We start from the raw sequence: 15,895 nt of genomic DNA on the forward strand, positions 1-15,895 counted from the left end.
ATGTGGTGCCACGTGGCAGGGACAACCCAAGGGTATGAATCCCAGGGGGCAGGGGTCATCGAGGGCCGGCTTGGAGGCTGCTGCCCGTAGTGATGGTTGGAGAAGATGTCTGCTGTTCGTACCTGCTCAGTAAAGCCCATCTGCCGGGTTCCTCACTACCCATCGTGTGGCCCTAGCCCTCGGTAGCGTCTCACTAGTCACCACATTGGGTAGTTCAGGGAGAGGACAGTCATCCCCCAAGTCCTTCCTTAGGATTCACAGTTTTTTTTTTTTTTTGGCCGAGCCACATGGCTTGCGGGATCTTAGTTCCCCAACCGGGGATTGAACCTGGGCCCCGGCAGTGGAAGCTCCGAGTCCTAACCACTGGACCGTGAGGGAGTTCCTAGGACTCGTGTTTGCAGACGGGGAGAGGACTTTGCCTTTGGGTTCACGGAGTAGAGGCGTGAATTGACAATGCTGCCAGCACCCTCCGAGCTGTGGTTGGAGTGGGCACGCCCACAGCAAAGGGGGAGGCTGCAAGGGAGCCTCCAGACAGCCCGGTGTGCGTCCCAGATCCAGTCACAGTGAGTGGGCACCCCCATCGTTCCCTTGTCAGGGGCCAACCCCTTTCCTACAGTGCGAGTTTGCAGTGGGTTTTCTGTCTGTTCAAATTGGGGTTTGCCTGTCCAGGTCCTTTAGCCACGGGGGAGCCACAGCCAGACACCCAAGGTTCACCTCCATGCCCTGGCACCTGTTCAGAAGCCTTGTCTGGGTCCCGCTGGCAGGAAAGAGGGATCGTGTCTGGATGTCCATGTTATAGGCAGTATCTGAAAGTTACAGGCTTGATACGTCTCTGGTCCCTCAGGTTACCTGTTGGGGGATGATAGGATAAGGAAAGAAGCAAGGCTTTGCTGTTCTGTGTTTTGTCTCCCGGGAGCTCCCCATTGGACGTGCCCTGTAGCCAACAGTATGCTCTGGGATCCTGTAGCCACTAGTCAGGTTGTGTGCCCATAACACACAGCTAGCAGGTTTCACAGAGAGGCTCCGTTTCACCCGCTGGACAGCGCATGCCGTCTCCCGGAAGGAGGACGGTCCTAGGCCTTTGTGCTTTTCCATATTAAGACACAGAGTGGCCACCGGCTGGCTGTTTCTGGACTCCAGAGGTCTGTGGCTGTTAACAGTTTATCAGCACATCAGTGGTGGGCCCGCCTCTGCAGATGTTCCACAAACCACATTGAAGTTGGACAGTCACAGCAAAACGGGGAAAAGACAGTGACAAGCAAGTGCTTGCAGAGGTCCTGGCCTCTCCTGCCAGCCCACTGAGGAAAACCTGCCCTCCTCCGACCTCCTGTCCCGTTCCCTCAAACTCAGAGGTGGCTGGCCCATTCTCGATATTCTGTACGGCAGAACAGAAAGACAAAGGACAAAAATAGCTCAACAGGAAGGATGAAAGCGGCAGAGGATGGGGAGGAGACACCAGTGCTGTTACTGGTCCGAAGCAAAGCTGTGGGCAGAGGGGGTAGGAGGCTGGAGTTTCTGGGGGCAGGTTCTGGGGAGGTTGGAGAGAAGCCTCCGAAGCAGTTGCAGAGAAGCAAGGAACTGGAGAGAAAGGGAGATTTTTGCGGTATAAACTGAAAGTGCCTTTGACAGATGTTTGCTGCATGGCTGTGTCCTGGGTGCTGAGGACACAGCCGTGAACAAAGTGATGGCTGGTCTCAGTGGCCTCCCATTCCAGTGACAAACCCTGAGGCGGGGTGATCAGGCTCCACAGAGAAGCGAACATCTGAAAAATTGTGGTGAAATATGCATAACATAAAATCTGCTCTCTTGGAAGGGGAAGGGAAGGCAGAAGCTGGGAATGTGCAGGTGGGAGATGCTCTGTGGCCGGGTTGGGTGGAGGGAGGAGGAGGGAGGCAGGGCTGGGCTCAGGCCAGGGCCAGAATGCCCAGTGGTCAGGACCCTTCCTCTGTGCTGGAGGGGCTGGAGGGTTTTGAGCCCAGGACCAATTGCTCTGTTTTATAAGCATGATTTGGACTGCTTTGTGGAGAGCAGACTCTAGACAGATGCGAGGTGGGGAAGGGGAGGGCAGGAGGACCCTGCGTGGGTGGAGGGGAGGTGCGGTGACAGGGGCTGGTCTGCAGGAGGCCCTGGAAACCTGGGGAGCTTCCAGTTTCCCCCAGTGGCTGGCTGCTTGGCTTGCCTCACAGTCCCAGGGAGGCCAGGGTGGCCGAGCACAGGGTCAGCACACAGGACAGCCTCAGCGCAGATGCGGCACAAGGTGAGGGCTGAGTGCTCAGACAGGCCTCCCTCCAGGACAAGCTGCTGCGGCAGTGGCCACGAGGCTCAGGGGTACAGGCACTGCTGCCTTTTCTCTGTGACTGACGGGGTTGATTTTACAGAGGAAGAGGTGGCCGCTTCTACATAGAATTTCAACCATGGCTCACATACCCCCCCTCCTCCGTGGACCGTTGAAAAGATAGACCAGCACAGGAGGCTGGGCACCAGCATCTCCCAGCAGCTTCCCCTGAGGGGTCCTGTGTTTCTGGAATTCCTCTTGTGCCCCTTCCAGCCAGCCCTGGTTGGAGAGGGCACAAGAGTTGATCAGGTCAAGTTGGAGATTACTTGGAGACAGGAGGGTACTTTGCCTTCACAGATGCCTCCGATCGCAGTGTGCAATTTGGGTTTTGCCGTCTCCACCCCCGCTGCTTTATGTTTTATTTCGTTTGACAGTTTATTTGTTACTTGGGCCCTAAGGCAATCCTATATGAGGTCACAGTTTAATAAACAGAATAAACAAAACAAACCCCGTAGACTGTGTTTACAATCCGTCTCTACTGGCAGAAGGGAAGAACTGAAGGACCCTGAGGGTGGACGGGGAGAAGCTGGCCTGGCCGGACCTCGCGGATGCAAGAGGGGTCACAGCCCCAAACACAGGAGCCCAGGGGCGGCCAGAGCACTTCTACGTGCACATCTGTCCTTTTAGAATCCCCTTTAAAGTTGTGAAGTAAATCTGGGTTTCAGTGACAAACTGTATTAATTCCTGTAACACCGAATGCCCATGCTGTCCCCAGATTACCATATCGTGGGAGTTAGGTGCACGAGCACAGCACCCGCCCAGGACCCCGAGAAGCAGGCACAGGCCGGTTCTTAGGCTGAGGTCAGGGCAGGAGCTGGGCGGCTGGCGTCCAGGCCCTGCGGCCCGGGCCTGGGCAGGGCACGTCCTCCACAGCACACCCATCGGCAGGTGCATGAGTGACACGCGGGACAGCTCCGGGGCCATGTGCAAAAGCCCACAAGCCACACTGGCTGGGCTGAGCTCCATCCTTATGCACTGCTTCACCGTTTCCCATCTCCCCGTGATCTCCAGGGCTGAGCCTCCTCTCTCCCTCCTTGTTGTGCCTCCGCCTGCCCGTCTGGTGGCACACAGCTCCGTCTTCTGGACCCCAGGACTCTGAGAACAGCTGTCCCCACAGCCCAGTCACGGCCCCCAGGCTGCCGAGCATCTGTGCACCCTGCTCGCTCCTGTGGGCATTTGAGAACTGGAGCTTGATGCACGGTAACTCTAGAAATCACATACGGAAGGACGCTCCCAGCACTAATGTGAGCATTTCCTTAGGTTTGTGGTCATGGTTAACAGGTGTCAGCTGAGTTGTGTGAACCGTGCTGGGTGGGTTGTTCTTTATTTTTTTTTTTGGTGGTACGCGGGCCTCTCACCGTTGTGGCCTCTCCCACTGTGGAGCACAGGCTCCGGACGCGCAGGCTCAGCGGCCATGGCTCACGGGCCCAGCCGCTCCACGGCACGTGGGATCCTCCCGGACCGGGGCACGAACCCGCGTCCCCTGCATCAGCAAGCGGACTCTCAACCACTGCGCCACCAGGGAAGCCCCTGAGTGGGTTATTCTTCGTGAGAATCCGGCCAGGTAGGTGCTCTCATCCCCCATTGCAGGTGGGGAAACCGAGGCGGCCCTGAGTGAACGTGCTGCCCCAGGTCACAGTTAATAGGGGGCAGAGCTGGGGTCTGAACCCAAGCAGTCTGGGGCCAGAGTGTGTGCTCTTAACGACTGCTGTCGTGGGAGAGGGATCCGTGGGAGCTTGTCTACAAAAGACAGAGCACACGCCCGCTCCAGAGTCCGCAGTCACGGTCATCTTGCCGTTCACGTATTACATACACATTATGCATTATTTTATTTCATTTATTTATTTATTTATTTTTGGCTGCGTTGTGTCTTCGTTGCTGCGCGCGGGCTTTCTCTAGTTGTGGCGAGCAGGGGCTACTCTTCGTTGAGGTGCGCGGGCTTCTCATTGCGGTGGCTTCTCTCATGGAGCACAGGCTCTAGGCGCACGGGCTTCAGTAGTTGTGGCACGTGGGCTCAGTAGTTGTGGCACACGGGCTTAGTTGCTCCGTGGCATGTGCGATCATCATCCTGGACCACGGCTCGAACTTGTGTCCCCTAGAGATGATCGTATTAAGTGAAGTAAGTCAAACAGAGAAAGACAAACATCTTGTGATATCACTTATATGTGAAATCTAAAAAATGATACAAATAAACTTATTTACAAAACGAAAAAACAAGACTCCTAGACATAGAAGACAAACTTACGGTTACCAAAGGGCCTGGGGGGGAGGGAGAGATAAATTAGGAGTTTGGGATTAACACATACACACTACTGTATATAAAATATCTTGTAATATCCTTTAATGGCAGAGAATCTGAAAAAGAATATGTATATGTATATATATGTATACCGAATTACTCTGCTGTACACTTGAAACTAACACAACATTGTAAATTAACTATACTTCAATTAAAAAAAAAAGACCATTAAAAAAAAGAAAGATTGTTCCTTTTGGGCCCTTCTTCAGCTAAGACAACTTCAAGTACCAAGGGACAATTTGGGGAGTTTGTTTTTAATATAAAGTCTTTACTGAATTCAGCATTACTAAAAGCTTCTGAATTTACCATCCTGGAAAATAAGCACTGTAGTTAGTTGCAGAACTGGTACCAGCCAGAGGGCTGCTGTCCCATCCACCATCAGCAGCAGAGCTCAGCTGCATCTCCAAGGGCTGCTTTCCAGGGATGGCGAGGAACACGGCCTCCCTGAAGGGACGTCTGTGGCTCTTTCACAAATCCAAGGAAAGGGGCTGCAGGCGGTGTCATGTCACTTACTTGAATGTGTCTGCCTAGCAAAGCTTCTGGCGTATTCTACTCCAGTAACGTTATCACAAAACGGTGCTTCAAGTCCTGACTGACTGTGAAAGTGTTAAGAGATTTCCGTGTTTTGTTGTGGCTGTAACACTGTCCAGCACATAGCAGGCATCCAATCATTTTCTGAATGAGTTCAAGTTCGTCTCCCAGCTGAGCAAGGCCCCCCGCCTTCTGCAGGCTGAAATTCATCACATAAAACACATTGTGCACGTGTGGGACAGCCTTACTAGGAAAAAAGTCTTAGGAAGACATTTTTACTCTCAAGCTTCCTACTTGGATTTGTGATGAATTCATTAAAGAAAAGAATACATCATGACATTTTGACTCTAACATGACATCAAAACAGGTAGGACTACAGGAAAAGTACTGGGTACAGAGTTTTAAAAACTGGTGGGTGGTTCTGGTGGTCCCAAGGTCAGGGGCCCCAGGGATATCTGAATCCTGCTTTCTGCCACAGTTCCTCCTCCTCTTGAGGTTTTGGGGAAAACACACCAAAGAGCTATGGTAACTGGAAAGCAAAACGCATAATAATTTACTGTGAAATGAGCTTGGGTTCCAGATTCTAATGCTGAGAATGCTGGCAAGCTGGGGTCGAGCACAGGGCTGAGGCTGGGCCAGCTGGGCCCAAACCCAGATGTCAGTTCTTATCACATGGCCTCAGGGAAGAGAAAGAAGGGAGGTGCCAGACTGTGGGGCTGCTCTGGCCACTCGGCAAGGGAGAGAGGAGCCCAGCAGGTGCAGCAGCCTCGTGGCTCTCCCAGGCCACGGCACAGGGGTGTGGGTGGGCAGGGGAGCGTGGAGAGGTGATCTGTGCCATCGCCCAGGGGGGGACCAGGTAGGACGCATCATTTCTAATGCGGGAGGCCCAGCATCACTGGGCCTTTCTGGAGCCATGAATGGCTTGTATCTGGTCAACAATTAGCTCCTTTTGGTTCCAGGGGCACAGACATGCTGGAGCGTGCGTGCCTTTGGCAGGAACCTGGTTTTGTTCATGGCTACATCCACAGCACCCAGGTCAGTGCCTGGCAAACAGTAGGCCCTGTACGAGTGTTTGCAAGATGAATCCAGGAGCTTTGGGTGGGGTGCGGATGGGCTGTGATGAATCCAGTCGAGGAGCAGTATCAGAGATGTCCAAGCACAGGCACTGTCGGGGCCAGGCCTTCCTGACTGGGCTGGGGGACGCTCTGGAGACGGAGGATGGCCCCTGGACTACGTGGGTGCACGCTCTGGGTTTCACTCCAGAGCTTCCGAGTCAGAATCTTTGGGTGTGCGCAGGTAACTGCATTAAGGAAAGCAGGCTTCCCAGGCAAGGGCTGGAGAACTCCTCTTTAGGGATCAAAATCAGGAATTTGTAGATCTGATGTTTTGCTTGGCCACACGATGTTTGGCAAATTAATTCCTTTTGTTGAAATGTCCAATAAAAATTTAATTTCCAATAAAAAACTGGAAGACATGGCAATGCTGGCTCTGGCAGCCCCCTTCCGTCCCCATGCCCCAGCAGGTGGTTGGCCCCTGACCCCGTCCCACCACCCTGCCATCGTCCGCCTTCACTAGGTCCCTGTCATTCTTCCTGTGCCTCTTTTCTCTGGAATTACTATGACAGCTTCCCTGTTGGCCTCCTGTCCTGTTCACACTGTTTCAGCAGTGCTGCTCCTGAGCCCTTCACTGCAGGGGCCGCTTGCAGGCTAAGACACACCCCTGTGCCCGGACGCCTTGCAGGCCCTGGCCACCTCTCTGCTGCTGTCCCCCTAGAGCCCCACAAGGAGGCCCAAGCATCTCAGACTTAACTGTACAAAACTAAGCTCTACCCCGCCATGTTTTTCCAGCCAATGTCGATTCCATCCCAGACACCTCTCTTTCTCTCACAGCCCACAAAACCTTGCCTACTCTATCTTCAAAACACATGCCAGGTCACACTGTCTCGCCACTCCAGACGTCACTGCCACCTCTTGCCAGCTCCTCTGTGCTCCCATCGTCTCCAGAGAGACCCTTTCTTTCCTTCTTTGGCTGCGCCAGGTCTTAGCTATGGCCCGCACGATCTTCTTTGCAGCACGTGGGCATCTTAGTTGCGGCATGCGGGATACAGTTCCCTGACCAGAGATGGAACCCGGACCCCTGCATTGGGAGCGTGGAGCCTTACCCACTGGACCACAGGGACGTCCGGCGACCCTTTCAACAGTAGGTCCCTTCACCTCCCTGGGACCTGCTGTGGCTTACTTTTCATTCAGAGTGAAACCCTAACTCTGAACTGGGAGCCTCACCAGCCACTTCCCTCATCTCATTTGATCCAACTTTGCTCTGTGCTTGTCGGGGCTCCTTCCTGCCCCCTCCTGGAGTGCTCTTCCTCAGTCCACTTGCCTTGCTTCCTCACTCTGTGATTCAGCTCAAAGGTCATCTTATCTGAGTCCTTCCCCAGCCCCCATTACTCCACATTTAATACAGGCCTTAGAATGGTGCCAGGCACATAGTAGGCACTTAAAAGCCCTCAATGTGTTCTGAACCAATGAGTGCTATCCCTCCAGACACCACGAGAGGAGAGGTGCTGTCCCTCTCTCCACCTTCAGGACACGGGTTAGGCTGCCCCTTTGCCCAGGGCTGTCCAACAGAAACAGAATGCAGCCAGGGTATGATTTAAAATTTCCCAGTGGCCATAATTAAAAAGAAAACAGAAACAGGTAAAATTAATTTCAACACTATATTTTATTTAATGCAACTGTCTCAAATACTATCATTTCCACACGTTGTAAATACAAAAAATTCACTTTTTTTAAAAAAATTTATTTATTTATTTTTGGCTGCGTTGGGTGTTTGTTGCTGTACACGGGCTTTCTCTAGTTGCAGCGAGCGGGGGCTTCTCATTGCAGTGGCTTCTCGTTGTGATGCATGAGCTCTAGAGCGCAGGCTCAGTAGTTGTGCCCCACGGGCTTAGTTGCTCCGCGGCATGTGGGATCTTCCCGGACCAGGGGTTGAACCCGTGTTCCCTGCACTGGCAGACAGATTCTTAACGACTGTGCCACCAGGGAAGTCCCCAAAATTTACTTTTTTACATTTTACATTTTTTTCTTCTTAGTACTAAGTCTTCCACATCCAGTGTTTTATATTCACAGCCCATGTCAACCTGGACTTGTCACATGTGGCTGGGGCGGCCTCACTGGATGTTCTCCACATCTTACTTGGTAGTTCTTCGTTAACCTTCTGTCAGCACCTTGAGTGTCAATACTTAAGTAGGGAAACCTGCAAGCCGCTCCCCAATCAAAGCCTGATTTTCACTCAGTATTCTTAACTCCCTACACTTCTCTTTCAAAGCACTTATCACAGCCTGTAATTAGATACTTGTATGGCTATTTGATGAACTACCGGCTGTTCCAGGTCGTTCTCAGTGCCTGATTTAGTGCCTGGCCCACAGCAGACACTCAGTAAACATTTGTGAATTAATGTATTCAGTGGCTTAATTCTTTCCTTTCCTCTACTGTATATTTTTACCCATAGGTTCTGCTTCTGTGGAACTTCGCTTTTGCCTTAGAATGTTTTCAGATTATTTCAAGGCAAATTGCCTCCTTATTCGTATTTCCTACTTTCAATTCTCTATTTGGTTGAGGTCAGTGTTTTTCTTTTTGTTTTTTAGGCCGCGCCGCGCGGCTTGCAGATCTTAGTTTCCTGTAAGGAAGCAAGTCTGAGAGCTGACTCGGTTGGCGGACGGTTGGTCCAGCACCCCTTGGACAGCGGCAGGTGCAGCCAACGCAGGACGGATTCGCTGTGAGCGGACAGAGCACAGAAGGCCCCAAACCCGGGCCCTGTCCTCGCAGGCGCGCCTCCGGACCAGCTGGCGCCGCGGCCGCACCGCAACACCGCGCCTTCCAGCGCCTTCCGCCCAGACCCGCTCCCGACCGTTCCCCTCGCCGCTTCCGGCACTTGGGAAGGCCAATCGTCACGTCCGAGAACAAAAGACCCGCCTCCTCCGCGACGCAGGTAGCCAATCCAGCTGCTCGCTACCCCAGCGTCCCGTGCGCCTGGACGCAAGACCTTGCCCAATCCGTCCCCGGACGTGCTTCTGGTCCCGCCCCGGCCTGTACTAGAAGCTGTCAATCTCGCCGTCCCCCGTGGCCCCGCGCGCACTTCCTTCCCGACGCCGTGACGTGCGCAGCCCTGTACCCGACGGCGGCGGGCCAATGGTGGTGGTGGATACGGCGGGCCAATGGGAGGTAACGTCTCATGCGGCCCGCGCCGCCGCAGCCGCCGCCGGGTCCCGGAGCCAGAGGCCGCCCGAGCCGGAGCGCGATGGAGCGAGGGCCCCAGGCGGGGAGGCGCGGCCGAGCGCGCGGCCCGACGCCCCCTCAGTGAGCGCCCGACCGCCGCGGCGCAACCCGAGGGCGGGCTCGCGTCTGCCCGCCGCGCCGGCGCTCGGAGCCCGCGCCGCCTTCCCGCTCGGGCCGCGGGCCGGGGACGGCCCGGGGCTGCATGGCCTCGCCCGCGCGCCGCCGCTGAGCCCTGGGCCGGAGCCGGAGCCGGAGCCGGAGCCGGTGAGAGCCGCGGCCGTGCGGGGGTTGGGGCGGGCGCGGGGCGCGGGGCGGCCTTGCGGCCTGCAGGCCTTCCGCGCCGGGCGGAGCAGCGCATCGGGCTTCGGCGGGCCTGGGGTCCGGGGTCCGGGGCAGCCGTGACGGGCCTCCGGGGCCTCCGGGCGGGCTTGTGTGTGGGGGGTCCGGGTGGGCCTGAGGGCGTGAGGGCCTGGGTGGTAGCCGGGAGGGACGACGGCGGGCTTCGGACGGGCTTGGGGGCCGGGGGCAGACGGGGCTTTCAGGCTGGACTGGGGGGCAGACAGGGGCTGAGGGTGGGCTCTGGGTGGGCCTGGGAGGCCCAGAGGGCCGACGGGGGGCTCCGGGTGGGCCTCGGACCCTGAGGGCCCTACCGGGGTCCTGGGACAGCCTTGAGGGGCAGAGGGAGGGCTCTGGACGGGCGGGGGCCGACGGGGGTCTTCGAGGGCCCTGAGGAGCCGACGGGGGCTCTGGGCAGGCCTGGGGGCCGACACGGGGCTGAGGGTGGGTTCTGGGTGAGCCTGGGGAGCCGGAGGGGCCGACGGGGCGCTCCGGGTGGGCGTGGGGACCTTGGGGTCCCGGGGCAGCAGTGAGGGGCAGACGGCGGGCCGCTGGGGGCTCCGGGCGGGCCTGGGGGGCCCGGGCAGCCTTGAGAGGCCGGCCGTGGGCTGTGGAGGGCCCCGGGCACCTGGGGAGCAGGGCGCCGACCTCTGACCCGCGGGAGGGGCGCCTTCGCCGTGTAGGCTGTAGTTGTTATTCCCAGCGTCCTATTATTATCGCTGTTTTGAAATGGGAGCAGGCGGCTTCGGGCTCCAAGCCGGAGGGGGAGGGCGAGCCGGGGCCCTGGAGGGAGAGGGGGCGTTGGGGCCGCAGGAGGCGCGTGGGCCCGCGGAGGGGCAGGAATGCGGGGCAGCGGTGCGGGGGTGTTTCGGGGGGAGGGTAGGCGGGACTGGGGGGCGGGTGGGAGGGAAGCGGCGGCGGCGGCGGCTGCAACAGCAGCCCTTGGCCTCAAGGAACAATGTGAGACGTTGCCTGAAATGTTAATTTCCGTTCCTCATTTCATCATCCCCTGGCAGGGCGGTAGCTGTGAGAGCGCGTGCGTGTGTGTGGTGTGTGTGTGTGTGTGGTGTGGTGTGGTGCGTGTGTGTGTGTGTGTAGGGTTGGCCCTGCCACATGGATTCAGTCCCCTTTCAAAGAGGGATTGTGTTGTTGAATCTTGTATCTCTGCCGTTTTGGGGGGAGTCTTAATTTTTCTTGAGGCCTGCTCTTTTACTCGTGTCCCATCAAGGTTTCCTGCTTCTGTTGTGTTGTGAAAGCTAGTCTTGTATCCCAACTTCCGAAGAGTTTTGGAAGAGGCTTTGGGAGATTAAGCTGTCCTAAGAGGGCCCCGTGCTTTCAAACCCATTTTCTTTCTAACAGTTCAGATGCAGCAGGCTTAGGTTTCATGGTTTCTGTAGGTCATGAGAAGTTTTATGTTCATTTGCAAGAACAGGATTTCTCAGCAGAGAAGTCAAATTTCAGGCTTTCTTAACTGGTGAGAGAGTATTCTGAAGTGAATTTGCAGTGTTCTTAACATTCCTTTTGCACTGAGCAGTGAGAGTGCGCGCAGTTGTTGAATTGGGGGGGTGATGAAATGCTCTCAGCCAAAAGATGTAAGATGATACTGCTTGTAGAAGAAGTGCCATTGAAACAGTTACTATTTTTGGTTTGTGCAAACCCAGTCAATGGCATAACTTGGATAGTTCTAAATCAGAGACCCTGAGACTGTTTGATGCCTTTAGGACCTTGATTGCGCTTACTCAGTGTCGCTGTCCTGGAAGACCTGGAGTTCTGTTTGTGTTTTTTAGAACGATTGCACAAGTACTCTGGTATTACTTTGAAGCTGTAGTTAGAAAGGAAAAAGGGAACACATCTTGCTCAACTTAGATTGTGACCCTTCATCCCCCGCCCTCCATTCAGCTGTTGTCCTCCCTCTGCGGTGTCACGCTCAGGAGCGGGCTCGCCTTTGATAGGCTGGCTCTCTGAACGGAGGAAACAAAGACCAAGTTGCTGTGACATTTTCCTCTGTCCTTTGTGTGTGCCTCTTGAGTTAGTTAAAAAGCTACCCACGCATAGTGCCAAATTTGACCCAGCTTTGAAACTTTGAAAAGATCTTTTTCTTCTAAAGGTTTTTTTTTTTATCGTGGGAAAATATACGTAACAAAATTTACCAGAAGTTTGTTTTTAAAGGTGTCACATAGTCTTGAATTCCTCCTGTGCAGTTGTACCTTTGTGCCGCCACTGTTGGATGTTTTCCTCTGGGCGTGCTGTGGGCCAGCCATGATAATCACACTGCACAGCAGGCCTTTCATCTCTCCAAACCAGATGGGCTGCTTGTGACTAGTGGCTGTCATCTTAGCTCTAATTTCAGTGTTGATACAGTGACAAGTAGAACTTTCTACAAGTAGAGTTAAAGAAGCTGTGCTATTTGTACTGGAGAATATCTTTCAAGAGGCGTTGCGTTGCGTGCCTTGAGTCTTTAAGTACATTTGACACAGTAAGGTTACGGTTCATCCAACATGAGAGGAGAGTTACTTTGCATAGGATGGCAATGAGCCCATCATCAACTAAATAACATAATTAGAGAGCGTCGGTAAATGCTGGTTCAGAGCACGGTCTGCATTTGTTGCCAAAATAAGTGTTTTGATCTGTCCATTAGTCCATGTAAGTCCCTTCATCTCTCATATGTAAGTCTAATGGATGAGCTTCCTTGAATAGCAAGACACTTGCTAGTTAATAGGTGCGAATGACGCTGCACTGCTTGCCTGGCCGTGTGCTGGGTCAGTTCACTATTGCTGTTCAGTCAGTGCTCTGTGGGGACTGAGTTTGGCCTGTTGGATAAACTTTGTACGAAAATCGAATGAATGCAAATAAAAGTTACTGTCTTGAAATGTTTTCCTGTGTGTTCTGTTAATTTGAATTTCAAATGGAATTTCTGTGCAATTCAACTTTTTCAGTTTTATCTTAAACTCTCTGAAAGATGGCGTCAATCCCCAGCACCTGGAACGCAGGCAGTTAGAGATGATCGGTATAGAAAGCCTCTTTAAAAAGGCTTAGGAAATGATCCACTTCAACAACTCTCTGTTAATTCCTCTTTTTTTCCTGTTAATTCTTATAGAGATGTTTCTCTTTCTAAGAGGTTCTTTTTTTTGTTGTTGTTTGATGCATCTTATTCTTGATATCTTTTAAGCCAGGATCAGACTCAGCTGTGTATGTAAGTATGTTTTTGTTAGCGTTCTGTGCTTTTCTTAACTCCTGCTCCTCCCTCCCCATATTTAAAATTTTCTTTAAATTCACTTTTCAACCAAATAGTGTTTTATATATATGCTAGAACTACAAGTATTATTATTATTATTTTTTGCGGTACACGGGCCTCTCACTGTTGTGGCCCCTCCCGTTGCGGAGCGCAGGCTCCGGACGCGCAGGCTCAGCGGCCATGGCTCACGGGCCCAGCCGCTCCGCGGCACGTGGGGTCTTCCCGGACCGGGGCACGAACCCGTGTCTGCTGCATCGGCAGGCGGACTCTCAACCACTGCGCCACCAGGGAAGCCCTACAAGTATTATTTTTATGAAAGTGTCCCAAAGGATTATTAACTGGCTTAACCCTCATTGTGTGACCCCCCCCCCCCGCCATGTCCTTCACTCAAGCCCTCTCAACTCCTCATGCTCTGGTTCCATTGGCCTTTCATTTCCTAGGTGACCCTCTGCCTGGACCAGGGTCTTGCTGAATATCCATCATTGTCTCCCTTGCACATCCTCACCCCCGCCCCCACCCCACATCAACACAGTTGATCAAATGTGTGATCAGGGCTCTAAGCTGAATGAAGAGAGGCACGGTCCCTTTGTCACCCAGGGCCCAACCTACGCATGACCCTGGGCTTAGAATTGGCTCAGGAAGTATTTGTTGAATTGTTTAAAGGCAATGTATGGAAGTGTTTGAGAAATTTTGAAAGGATATACTTAGCATCATGAACATTTATTTGATTGACTAGGAATTACACTATGTACATTTTAGCCATTTTCCTATTTGTTTTTATTACAAGTTTACTTGCGAAAGGTGTGGGGCATAGCTTTTAAAATTGGCACAGAACAGGAAATAAAGTAACAGTTGTCTTTGTGGAAGAAGAAGAATGCTTTCTGTGAAAGCAGCCTTAGTAGTACTGCCATGTGGGGGCCACAGTCAGAGGCTCGCCAGGTGTAGTTTGCTACTGCTGCTCATGGTGATGAGAACTTCAGGCACCTGCTGGCCGCGTGTCATGTGAACAGTGTGGAGTCTTTTGAAAGGTTTAGCATTTTTTGATTTATGTTTTTTATTTCCTAAGCGGTTGTAATAAAAAAAGGCCAAAGCAATATAAAATCTCCAGAATGGAGGCGGGCCCCTTAACATTTTTGCCTCACCCCTGCCCAGTTTTGGCATTTTAAAAATTCATTTATTTATTTTTGGCTGCATTGGGTCTTTGTTGCTGTGCGTGGGCTTTACGTTGGGGAGAGCGGGGGCTACTCTTTATTGCGGTGCACGGGCTTCTTTTTTTTTTTTTTTTTTTTTTTGCGGTATGCGGGCCTCTCACCGCCGCGGCCTCCCCCGCCGCGGAGCACAGGCTCCGGACGCGCAGGCCCAGCGGCCACGGCTCACGGGCCCAGCCGCTCCGCGGCACACGGGATCCTCCCAGACCGGGGCACGAACCCGCATCCCCTGCATCGGCAGGCGGACTCTCAACCACTGCGCCACCAGGGAGGCCCGCACGGGCTTCTTTTTATGGTTGTTTCTCTTGTTGCGGAGCGCTGACTCTAGGCACGCAGGCTTCTGTAGTTGTGGTGCATGGGCTCAGTAGTTGTGGCTCGCGGGCTCTAGAGCACAGGCTCAGTAGTTGTGGCACACGGACTTAGTTGCTCCGCGGCATGTGGGATCTTCCCGGACCAGGACTCGAACCCGGGTCCCCTGCGTTGGCAGGCGGATTCTTAACAACTGCGCCATCAGGGAAGTCCCTAGTTTTGGCATTTTAATGAAGAAAAAAAAATCTCTTTGGGGGGAATACACTAAAATGGAGTTGTGTGTTATTTTTTCCCCCCTTATGTTTCTGTTTTCTAAAATTTTAAAAATGTAACTTACGTATTTGGGAAAAGGTTGTTATTGAAAAGCCTCATCATGGGTATAATTTGGGTGATAAAGTCTTGAGTTCTTGGTTTAGATAACAGTAGATTTGTGTGGTTTTAACATTTTAGGTGGTAAGGGGTGAGGGGAATTGGTGGTTGTTGAAAACATTCAAAGACATTCTAGAACTTGAGAAATCCTGCAGTTCAAACTCTGGTCCTTTGAATAAAGAGTTAAGTGGGTTTTCAATGTGAAAATAGAAGACAAGACGTCTGGCCTATTAATACAGCTCAGATTTTTCCAAGACTGAAAGGACTGAAAATCCTTCTGTGCTGCCCCCTCCACCGCCAGGATGGAAGTAGGTGGCCGTCGGGAGCAGTGCTGAGTTAGAGCGTCCTTGCTGCTGGCTGAGGGCGAGACCCACGTGTCCAGTCCTGCCTTTGGCATCTGTGCATTGAATTATTTATTATCCTGAAAATCTGTAGGTGCTCTTTTTCCACTTGCAAAGAAACCAGTGTGCACCTCTTCACAAAATAAGAATGTTGGCCTTTGCTCAACTTAAAACAATTTTGATCACTTAGGTCAAAGAAAAGTATTTTGTCAAGGTTAAATAAAATTCATAAAATCTCCCCTTTTTTAGTTACCTGTTTTAAAAAAAAGTGACCTTTAAGAATGGCTGGGATTGAAATTTAACTTGTAAATGCTTAATAACTTTGTGATATCAGAGATTACTTTTCATCTAAAATGCAGCAAATAGACTTTTCTCAGCTCATTAGTAAAGTGTCCCTTCCTCTCCCCCTTCCAGTGGCAGTCTTCAGACCCAGAATGCGAATGTCCTGGAATAATGAACGTTTCTAAATAATGAGAACATTTCGGGAAGGTGCTTTGTTCATAAGGTTTGGGCTAAAGTTAGGAATAGTGGGTTTTTTTTTTTAACTGCATTCATATCCAGTAAAATAAAAAAGACTTTCATTTAATTCTCGGTGATAATGTAGACGAGAATATTATGGCTGTACTGTGTAAACTTATCTAAAATAGAGAGCATG

The 15,895-nt window shown here is 52.6% G+C and overlaps 1 protein-coding gene across 8 annotated transcripts in view; it reads left to right on the top strand.

The window, feature by feature from the left end:
• Positions 1–9,406: 9,406 nt before the first annotated feature.
• ANKRD11 (ankyrin repeat domain containing 11) overlaps positions 9,407–15,895 on the top strand; it is a 165,630-nt gene continuing 159,141 nt past the window's right edge. For 7 of the 8 annotated variants that reach the window (XM_082606347.1, XM_082606350.1, XM_082606346.1 and 4 more), the window contains exon 1: positions 9,408–9,706. The gene's annotated coding sequence lies outside the window, so the exon portion shown is untranslated. Of the gene's footprint in view, positions 9,707–15,895 lie in introns of all 8 variants that reach the window. The other variant, XM_082606349.1, reaches the window with a different exon arrangement.

Source organism: Mesoplodon mirus, assembly GCF_964341445.2.
Source record: "Mesoplodon mirus genome assembly, chromosome: 19".
Classification (NCBI taxonomy): Eukaryota; Metazoa; Chordata; class Mammalia; order Artiodactyla; family Ziphiidae; genus Mesoplodon; species Mesoplodon mirus.